This window comes from Dreissena polymorpha, chromosome 16 (genome assembly GCF_020536995.1).
Source record: "Dreissena polymorpha isolate Duluth1 chromosome 16, UMN_Dpol_1.0, whole genome shotgun sequence".
In the NCBI taxonomy this organism is placed as follows: Eukaryota; Metazoa; Mollusca; class Bivalvia; order Myida; family Dreissenidae; genus Dreissena; species Dreissena polymorpha.
This window is the reverse complement of record NC_068370.1, coordinates 27068540-27080748: the sequence shown is the minus strand read 5'-3', so window position 1 is coordinate 27080748 and position 12209 is coordinate 27068540.

Here is a 12209-nt window from a genome sequence, read left to right as displayed (position 1 = left end):
TTTTTATTATACAAACATACCCGCAACGTTCGACAATAGAAATGTTTCATTAATCGTTATGCCCATAAATCTGGTGGAGTAATACAATTTATAAATCATCAAATAGTTGTAACGCTGTTTGCTCGTGACGAGGAGTGGCTTAAGTGTCAATTTCCGATTAATAAAACAGCAGCAATATTCTTTTTATCGTGGATTTTATTATTTTCTTAACATAATTGCCACAACACTCATTTAGTTCAGCCGGATCTAGGTAAATAGTTAAAAGCAGTGTTTTGTTACCAAATGTAAACGAATTATTTATTGTAATTGATGAATATCTTTGAAAGATTATTATAAAACAACTCATAATGATAGTTTTTATTATTATATTGACCATGATTATGTTGTTGTAGCTATCATCATTCTCACCATCTTCATCATCCTCATAATGTTCCTTCTTCCCCTTCCCCTCTTCATCATTATCATGAATACAGGTATATATTCTATAAACCCATATTATTATCCAAACAAGAGGACAAATAGAGAATACTAGGCTAGCGTTGAGTAGAGAGAAATTTATGTTGCGAGGCTTAGAACACCGGGAGCGCGAACAACATAAACTTCTCTCTATTGAACGCTAATTCCAGTATTCTATTTATCCCATTGATTTTTTCATCGTGACATTTAACATAAATAGATTAATAACCTTAACAATAATTTTAATTTATTTTTAAAAGCACTTTAAATCTATATCCAATGAATGAAACCATGCGTAGTGATATAGAATGTATTTGTTCCGGTACGCAAAATAGTCTTAAAAAATTTCACACACAAACTGTAAAACGAGAAAAAAATAACACCATATACCTCGATTCAATTGTACGCAGCCTGCAAATTGACATTACGACCGCGAATAGAAAATTTTACTCTAATATAATGCATTTTATTTTCGAAAGAAAATGATCAAATCCAATATGGCGGCGATTGCTTCTGACTGAAGGATGTCGATGTCAACATACATGTACATGTAGATTTACACACAGAGTCGTTCTAAATATGAATTATCAAAAAACTATACTCGCCTAATTTTGTTAGGGATGCTGCAGATTTTGATGGCGTCTAGATCTAGCCTTCACATACTGTAGTTTGTGACCCAAACACAAGATAATCCGAAATAGTTATATTGAGCTTTGAAACACTTGCTGCAAACGGGTTATTCTTACTGAAAATATTTTCTTTGATAAAATAGCAAAGACAAAGTTAATTCAAAAACGAAAAAACCCTTAAGTTTACTTACATCCAAAAGCAAAACAATTCGAATAGACTAATGAACAAAAATACACACACATCAGTATGTTCTACACACACAACCAAATAGGCACGCACATTCTGAAAATCAATAACACGAATAAGCTAGAGCTACATGTAGATCTAAATCCTTCGTCTCACCGGTTCCATCCGAAGTAAGTAATCCATAGAATATGCACTTTTTCATAATTACAAGCAGTACTTTAACATGTATTCAATGTTTTATTCCCAGACATGGCATACTAGTTTCGTGTACACCAAAAGATGACATCACATTATTATTATTGGAATATGACGCAATACGTAGGTCATTTTATGAAGCCGTCAATCAGCTGATTTATAGTTTATTCCATGGGGTGTTATACCGTCAATGTCGCGGTGAAGATGGGATAAAGATTATTTACCCTTTGGTACACAATGTGCAAATTTAAATATAGTCAATGTAATAGTATATACATGATACCAAAAGCGCAGTTCTATAGAGTTGCGTTAAAATTATAGTTATCATACACTACGAAGATCTTTGGGAGGAATCGAGTAATTAAGTATGCATTTTGCGTTCAGTACAAAACTGTCGTATCTGATATGGGTATGTTTGGTAAATACGATTGTACTCACTACGCACTCACATGCTCGACATGATCTTTAAGTCAACTGATGTAAAAAGTGACGTCATAAATAGAGTACATATAGTGTTATTCACGATGGAAAATGAATTACATGGTGATTTCATAGAGATCTTATTCTGAATGACAAGTAATTGCCTTTAAACAATGATATTTTTATCATGCAGGGAAAACAAAACACTCATACATAAATTCACCGATACAAATAACGTATACTTTGTCAAAAAGGACAAACCTTTAAGATAATTTGAAGAGAGAAAAGAAAGTATACTTGTATTTTATTTGTAAAAGAATATTTGCTTTAGGTAAGGGTCGTTTAAGCTTATATGCACAGGACTGTTTATACACATGTGTTTATATTTTCCCAAATAACATGTGTATTACAATACCTATTACAATAGAGACTAATGTAATTGAACATGTGTCGGTTTTAAAATTTTAACACATATCGCTGCGTTTTCATGAAGTATGGAATCACATTGTAGTATTATTGAACGTAATGTATATGTATGCATGTATTTGTTGCGATTTGGTTTAGATATTTGTTAGTGTTGATAACCATATGATGTCTTGATTCGCCGAAATAGTGGTAAATTGAACTGTGAAGTCGTGAAAAAATGAACCTTTAGTCTAGATTTAGAAATTGATGATGGCCATTAAAAGAAGTAATCCAGTCGCGGACCAAGAATACAATAGCAATATTTCCGAGTCGTTCGAACTAATTACTTAGCCAGTATAACGAATTAATCGAGTTTTATTAAAATAATCAAAAATCAAGTTCAATTGAAGAATATAATTAGATGTATATGTTTAATAACTCTAATTATTTTTGTTGAAAAACACATCAAGAACATTGAAAAAAACAGACATTAATATGAATTAATATAATATAACGAATGTAATCTTGAGGAAAATATGAAATAAACGCACACATTTAGGTGGGTGTTTACATGCTCAGATTCCGACTTTACTTTAGTATTGACCCTTATCTTTCACTAAAGCCAGGATGAGGGTGTTTATTTACGTAATTGCCTTCGTTTTACCATTTATACGATAGCATCTTCACAGAGCAACACAGCATTCATTCAACAACATTTTGATCAGAATAAATGTTCAATTTCATCAAAATACAGAATCAGAAACTTAAATGTTTTCCTCGCTATTAGTATGTGTTTAATAAAACTTCCAAAGGTTGTTGACAGAAGACCAGTCAGGTGTACTTAATATATTTTGTAAAGAGCAACTGCTAAATAAGGCTTGCGATACAGATGTATCAAAACCATTTTGCCATAGATTTTTTTAGTATATATGCATGTCCAATTCTGGAAGTTTTTTTTACACAAATTGATAACCTTTAATAAGACAGTGGTTTTTCTTCAAAATATAATCAATACCCGTTGCAACTTAATTTGGTTTCCTAGTGGTAAATCAAAGCTACGACTTTGAAGTAAATAGTTTCAAAGATGAACTTTCCAAAGAAAATAATAAAGACATTAATTTCAACACAGAAGTGCCATACAAAGTAATATTATACCTAGGTTTGGGAATTTATTTTCTTAAATACCCCTTTCATACACCTACTATTTAAATTATTGTTTACACAATTTATATCTCACATAAATTGTTATGTTTGTAAAATCCCTGCTTTATGCAACTAAATCACCGAGTATCATGCTTATATCTGGAAGTAATAACAAAAATATGTCAACATAGTTATTTCAGTCTCCGATGTGAGGGAGAAAAAGCAAATCTTTATGTGTGGGCAAGCTGGCAGGAATATTGGTCAAACGTGCTGATGAAACTGGAAACCAAAACCTTGACACCCAATATTGAGACATTAAAATTTTCTTTTCAACTCAGTCTTTTTTCACTTATGTAACACCTTTGCAATCAAATTAAAATAATAAAATATGTACGGTTAGAATTATCTGTCATGTAATGAAAATGCATCATTATGAAAGGAACCAGGTTCAGGCTACTATGATACAAACTAATCTATTGATTGATTTAATCTTGAAGCTAACGTTTCAATGTTAGGGTATAATATTTGAATACAAGGTGCATTGGACTGTTCAGACTTCATGATCCATACAGTATTTTAGGAAAAGTTTATAGAAAAATAATCAGCAGTATTACTTGAACCTGGTAGTAAACTGCTGAAAGGAATATATCTCTCAATTAACACCATTGCCAGATATAACCGGACAATCTGCCTATACTTAATAAGGCCATTCCATCGTGATCGTTAGCATATGATAAGGCTGCTACATTGTCCGGCTGAACTTGAATATGAACGCTCCTCTATGTATTATAAAAGGATTGGAATCGACAAAACAAATTGCAAAAGATTCAAGTAGTTTATAGAAAACAATTCTTCAGCTATCGTCTATCTCCCATAAGAATGGCAACGGTTGTTCAAATCAGCAACGCCCCAACCTTAAAGGCTTGCATCAGCTATACACAAAAAGTTACCATTCCTTGCCTAATTGGCTTTTCATGGTTTATACGATTAATTAGCCACCACTGAAGCTAATTTATGCAATCATTATTCGGTAAAACATGGTTATCAAAATTCATCATGTTTTCTAAACCCAATACTTTATTCGTTTCCAGTTGCTTGTAATGTGAAAGGGACTTAAGCACGGCATAAAAGGCATTAAGGATGGGACCTTTTTAAAGAGTACCGGGCAAAAACAAACGTTTGTTTCATTTAAAACCTTTGAATTAATATGTTCGTTCGTTTGTCCTCTTTAAGAAATATTTTGAGTTAAACTGTGTCAATTATAAAACCCAATACTAATCTTTGCCCTCGTTCCATTACCAAATGGGTAACTATTGTATCTTACTTACAAATAAATATATTTTGATTCATGATTAAGGAATCATCAATATAAAATATAAAGAAGTGAAACTCCAGCTGCTGGAACAGTATTGCATTATCATTATTATACAATTAGTTGGTCCTTTATTTAAGGCAGGCGACCTATTGCCAAAACATGCGAAACCACACAATACGAAACAACATACACACATAGAAGAATAAAGCTGGGATAACCGCCTTGGAAGGGTCAATGCGAAGGATTGGGGGTTTAAACCGGTTTTTAGAGCGCTCAACCTCACACTTGGCCCAGCAGTATTCGTGATACATATAAGTGTAAATAAAATTTAACCTAATAGCAATTCAACTCAAATTAAACAATAATAAAAGGGCATTAAAACGCGTTCAATTTAATTACCATTTCTTCTTAATTACTTAATGAACTATTGTATGCTCTCATGCCTCAATTATGCAAATACATGTTTGAACCTCTGTGTAAAATAATGGAGCAGAGTTTAAACCAAATGGAAATCAAACAAACGGGTACAATTTAGTATTTCATCTTAACTTCAAATAATATTGAACATGTGTGTTAATTGGAACAGACAAATAAGCATCTTGCAAATCAACAGATGTCAAGAAATTGTCTGTAAAATATTAAGTACGAATTTGAATGTCTCTTGCTTAAAAAGTGATCTTAATACACAAATACCTCAAAATCATTCAAATATAAACGAAACGTTCCATAAGGTCTAGGTTATATAAATAGAGTTGACTTTAACTTTTTATTTTCATCCCTAGAATTTATTATAGCTTGTTTACACAAAATTTATTTGACCTCTTGATCTACAATGTGTTCTTCTTCAAATAGTATTACATTTGAATTCTAGAAAAGTATGGGTATATGTCTAAATGAAAAAACTTCTTTGACTACTTGATCTGCAATCTGAATATGTTCTTTTTTTATTAGATTCCTTTAACAATTCTACATTTGTATGGGTCTATGTCAAAATGAATACAGTAGCCTAAAACGGCCTAAAGAGCCGATTGATCTTGCATTTCTCAAAGCATGTCAGATATATAATGTATTTCAAACTTCCAACTGGGGTGCTCCCAAAAAATGAAAGTATCAGGATAGTGTTCTCCAACCCTCCATTACATGATGCCAGTTCGAGAGAAGCTGTAAAATAATTTGGCTTAAAATGACAAATGACTTGCTCAACGCTTTCACAGTTTTACAGTTTTGAATATTTGTGTCGAAACCTGTGATCACGAGTCAAATAACCCGCGGAACACACCTATGACAGTTGTACATACATCATTATCTGAAACTTTTTAATAGTCAAAATAACCAGAATTAATGTACAATAATTATTTTTTTCCTTTAGGTTCTTTGGAACAGTGACTGTAACTTGGCATTAACAGCTGAAGACTTAGTTGGTATCGAAAAAATGTCTATTATCTTCATGACTTGAAGTTGATATCTATATTGCATTGTTATAATAACATTATTTAGTGTTCTTTTTACATGATTTTGATTCAAGCAACATTGATAGTTGTTACTAAGATAGATTAATCAGTAAGTTCAAACCATGATCTGTAATCACCATCTAATTCTTAGACTGTCCAAGCATATTCGAGTGTCGCTGGATGGTAGCATGAAAATGTATCACAGAGACCAGATTACGCGCAGTTTCTCAAAACAGAAGTACATGTACATTGATATTTTATGATAATGATAGGTTAACAGTGTGCATGGCAACCATTAAAATCATCAGCAGATTAGCAGTTTCATGAAATATCTACAGTTTTAAACTGTAAATGTATATATTCAATATTAGCGAATACTAGCCAACACGTCCTTCTCAAAATCACTTAATGGCATGAAGTTAACCATGAGATGGAAAATATTCGTGAAATACTGTAGTTTGACAGAAGACTCAGAACCTTTTCACAAAGAAGCCGTTTAAGTACGATTTTTACCGCTTATATCAATGTTGTGTTTTTAATTGATCTCTATTTTGCCAATATATATCATAAGTATATGCTATTAATGATATTAATGATATACAAAGGCTTAAATGTATTAACTGTCATACATGAATATAATCAACATCATAAGCGTTTTGATGATAATACAATTTGTCACATTGTAATAAATATCATTAAAATTCTCCCTATTTCTATTTATGTGGATGCGAATAAAATTGGGATCTACTCAATGCTATTCGATGTGTTTCACTATCTATACTGTTCAAGTAACTTTAAAAACTAAATTCTTTGTTAAATATATATTGCGATGTATAAGCTGACTCTTCAGACAGATATTGACTGAAAGTGTGAATTCTCATCAGTGAGATTACTTGTAAATCAGGCTTTTGAGATAACAACTGGCCTCTGATGGAAGTAAGGAGCACTATAGTACTTATATCCCATGTTATATTTTGGCAACTGAGTTTTTATATGGCACATCATCAAATGGTGGGTCGGTGGTAAATGAATACCTTGATTATTTTTTTTACATTATGGATAGGAGCACCCTACTTCCAACTGTAATACCTTTTTGTGTTCAAAAGCTACTCATTTGAGTGTTGATTTGGAAGTGTAGCAACCGTATTGACATACTTCTTGAAATCTATGTTGAATGGTCGGCTGACAGATCTATACCGACCCCTGTACGGTTGCTATTTGTAACGGTTCGGATCCACATAACCTATATGGACATACAATTTGCTGAAACCACCTCTTATATGGGATTTAACGTGTCCTCGACCTCAATATACATTTAATTTCTCACATTTTAGGACACTGAGTCACACGTTTTGAAATGTGTTTGCGACTCGTCAAAACTAGTTTACTGGCAATCGTTTGAGAAATGTTACATAATGGATAACATTCCATTTTAAAACTTGCCTTATCATGTATCTTCTGCTAATTTAAAGGTTAATTGCACCTGACCGACCCATTTATTTCAGTGAATTACAGGTTTTCTGTTTTGTGTTTGCCATTATTTGTGATTTTAAAATCACTGCTCGACGAATCATGGATGGCATACTTGTAGCTACCAGATTTTGAGTTTGCACAGTACTTTTGTCTTATGTATGTGTGCGTTTTTAAAGAAATGCCCTGATGGCATTGTTAATCAATGGGGGACATTTTATCTCACATTTTTCAGGAACAGAGTTCTAAGCTATAAACGCACCTGTTTCGCACTGTGTTTTTTTACGTTTTATTGTTCACTTTACCAAATTATGGTTTGCCCTTCACTTGGGCTGTTAGACGGGGCAATTCCCAGCTTCCATATTCACCCTTATCATTATCTCCAATTAGTGCACTTAACATGTGAATTTTAGTATTATTTATTTATTTCACTTTTACATCATCATTCAGCAATCTTATCAACATTAACTTCAATTGTCATTCTTTACAAAGTTTGGATAGAATAACCGATTGTCTATCAAACTCTGAATAACGTCCGTTTTTGATTTTAGACGTAATTTTACCCTTAAGAAAATCATCTCGACAATTGCCTTTTCCGGTCCTCAAAAGAGATAAGGAACGCACTGACACGCTGATTGTCAACGAAACAGAATCATAATGCAAGTGGTAAAAACATTTAACAAATCGTATCACAGTAAAGCTGTATATAAGGGAATGAGTGAATACGCTTTACGCACATCCACATGTATTATCAAACCAACGCTGATCAAAACATAAGCGATAGCAGTATGGCATTCCAGGCATGAAAACGAAATTCTAGAATAACTTCTATTTACTGTTCATGTACTCATAGCGTATTGCGACAAGGTTGATAACAACATAAGAAACAGACTGGTATTTAAGTTACGAAAATGAAATTCTAGAATAACTTATGTTTAGTATCTATGCTCAAAGTGCCAAGAAAAGTTTGTTTCAATTGGAACGTATCTTTTTAAACCTAGATACAATGTTTAAAGCATTATACAATTTTACGCACCTGCGTTAAAGAACGTTTGACATACAAATACGTCTTCCTGTTTTTCAAGAAGTAAACTATACCATGGTTAGAGGAAGTCCATCCCTCAAGTTAGAATGACGAGAGCAACCATGCGTGCTATGTGGGGATTATTTTACTTGCAGAAAACAAAAATTAAGTTTTCACAAATATTGTCAAAACATCTTGAGCACTTGTTACACTGTTTCGCGTATAATCTGGACAACATACGCCCTACCGCTCTGTTCTCCGAGTTAACTATGGGTAGCAACTCTGGATGGGATTTCCAGATTGCATAAGGCACATATGGGTTACGGTCCTGCGGCATTATCTCGAACAGACCAGGTCTTTGAATGCATATTGCCGAGAACCACGCTTGTCTGGCCGGATTTGTCACGTGCCCCGTATAATGCTTTTCCACTTCATTTTTTAGAACAATGGTCCCACTGCGCAAGTATATATTTAGATTTCATTCATATTACTCTTTTGAAGTAATCTAAATATTATATCCGGGATAAATCTTTGCTATTGATAATCATTGTTGACCGCATCAGCCTATTCAGAAAAAGGTGCTTGGCCAAGTATCTATAAGAAAGACTACACAACATCCGTAAGTAAGTTGATTAAGGTATAACCACTGCTTTGTATAAAGTTTTAAATGTAAGTGGGTTTGCGCCTCGTAGATGTAACAAACTATTCAGTATGTTTAGGAAAGTCCCGCGCAGTTTGTTGCAAGCGTCATTCAGTGATTTGGTTGTACCAATTGACTCGTAGCATATACGACTAAAATGGTTGAACAGCCTTTCTTCGTTTAATTGTTGCGTACCCATATTTCAATTTCTTTCACGACAAAACCACACACTGTCATTAAAGGCGTTACCACACTTGTCGGATTTGTACTCGAACCACAACTGCTTAGGGTACCTTTTCACATATGGACATCATGCATTTTAGCCCATGGCGGGATAGTGTTCAAACCATATCAGAATCCTATCATCGGCAACGGTCGAAGTACACATGTTTATATCAAACTTATATATTAAAAATCCGTACTCACTCTCCGTCAGTTCTTAAGTCAAAATGCTCTCCAAATCGGCACAGACAGCGCTCGGACCATACACGGATCATGACAGCGTCTTTCCATACAAAGCAAAGAGGATCAACATGGATCTCATTAAGTGCTACGAACGGCATTGAAGTGGCCGATAATAAAACATTTTACAACAAAACGTCATTTCAACTCCATAAGGGTCGATTTGCGACAAGAAGGGGGGATGATAGCATATTAACAAGGGAAGAGAAATAGGTGAGCCGAGAACTCCTAGGAGCTACTCAACAGTTTAGCCAATGCAAATCCAACGGAGATACGGCAAGTGACGAGCGATCTGCAAATAAAAAGCTGCGCAATCATGAAGGATTTGTTCCGCAGAGTCATCAAGCATTTGCATAATGGCATGTATGCGGAACTTGACATCATAACAGCAGAAGCACTACTTCGAGACTAGTGTGGAGCTACTCAATCCGGTCTTTAGCAAGATATGCGCAGAAAACAAATACACCAGAGTGGAAAGAGAGCTACCTCATTAAGGCACCAAATAAAGGCGTCCACAGTTACCACTCGAAATGCACAAAAATAACATTGTTTTACATCCCAGGAAATGAAAGACGCTGCAGATTGGCTCCGTAATCAACGAGCCATCTTCCTAAAGGATGCGCATTATTCTTGATGACTTTCTAGAGTGAGACTCACCCATCTACGCCGATTGCATCGAATATGATAAGTCGTTCGACAGTATTGATCGACATAACACTTGGATACAACTGGAACACTACGGAGTGACAAAAAATGTCACCGACCTCAAAGGAAGTCTCATGAAGTGACGACGTTCAGAATCGTTCAGGGTAGACATCTTACCAACCACTTCGGTAAGAACCGGAATGACGCTAGGCTGCTTATTCTCACCTTTCCTGTTCCTGCTGGCCAAACACAGCGCCAAAAAGACACTTTGGACACAGTTGGACGACTATGACTTTGCTGACAATCAGGCTTTTCACTCTCACACCCAAGAACAGATACAGGGAACGACTAACATTGACGAGGATTATTCGGGTAAGAGCAAAATGTTTGAGAGAAACGCATCCAACAACACACCCATCACACTCCAAGGCAAGGCGCTGGAAGAGGTGGACAGCTTAATTTAACTAGACAGCATCCTTGGTAGCCGTGTAGGAACGGATGCAGACGTCAGAATGCGCATCGTTAAACACCCGCAGCCTTCCATCCGCTGAAAAATATTTAGGGATCAAGCACAATATACTCATTACGATTGGTAGCCAATACTATTTAGGGATCAAGCACGATATACTCATTACGATTGGTAGCCAATACTACTCTATGTCGCAGAGGCCGTACGATCCACCCTAACCTACATTATGAAAATCAAGGTCTTATACATTATTGCCTCATGAAGATCCTGAAGATCCGCTGGCCAGACTAGATCACCAACGAAGACTAACGGAGAAGAATAAAGCCGCAGCCCGTTGAGGAAACTATCCTGCGGAGACGTTGGCTATGGAAACGTCACACTCTTTGTGAGCCTGAACTCCCAAACAAAAGGCAATATCTTACATGGAACCACTCGGGAAGAGAGGGCGGGCTACAGTCACCTTGCGCCGAGGTCTGGATGCAGATGTCATGCAGATGGAGAAGACGTCGGGATATGTGAAAATACTCACCCGGAACCGTAACACCTTAAGGGCGTTGGTTGGCGTACTATATCTCCGAACAACACGCAATGGTGAGATGAGATAAATCCACACATACACATACACACACACAAACGAAAAGCGCTTTCATCTTAAGCAGACGACGTTAATCATTAACAATAATGTTCTTAACTCCTCGTGCCATTTAGTCGGGCTTATCTATTTACTATCACTTCATAACAAAGGATTAGTAAATTGGTAAGGTATTAACACGGCCGGTTACTATCATCTCATACGTGACTCCATCTAATTCCGATTAATTTTACAGTAGTATACGATCAAGTGTGTAACATATTTTAGGAAACAGCTGCAGTTAGAATTATGATGTGTCAGTATTTATCTATGTCAAATGATAACTCCGCATATTTTAACCAAATCAAGCAAATCACGCGCTTGAAAATTGATTCTTGAACAGTAAGGCTTTACATGTATGTCCGTTGATAAGACTTGCGTTGAACGGTCTTAATAAATCGAAAGATCTATTACAATTTGATATGTTTTTGTTTTAATTATAGTTACCCAACTCATACTTTTTTATAAACCGAACTTTAAAGAAACAAACACTTGCGATACAACTGTATCGGTATATTATTAAAGCGGTACAAACTAAACAATGCTAAGTTAACTGAATAATAGTAAGCTATTCTGTTTTCAACGCTATGCCGCCTAATTTATCCCGTGTTAACTATGATTCCACTCGCTTTTATCTATTTGTGTTAGCCAAGCTATTCTATGCAAA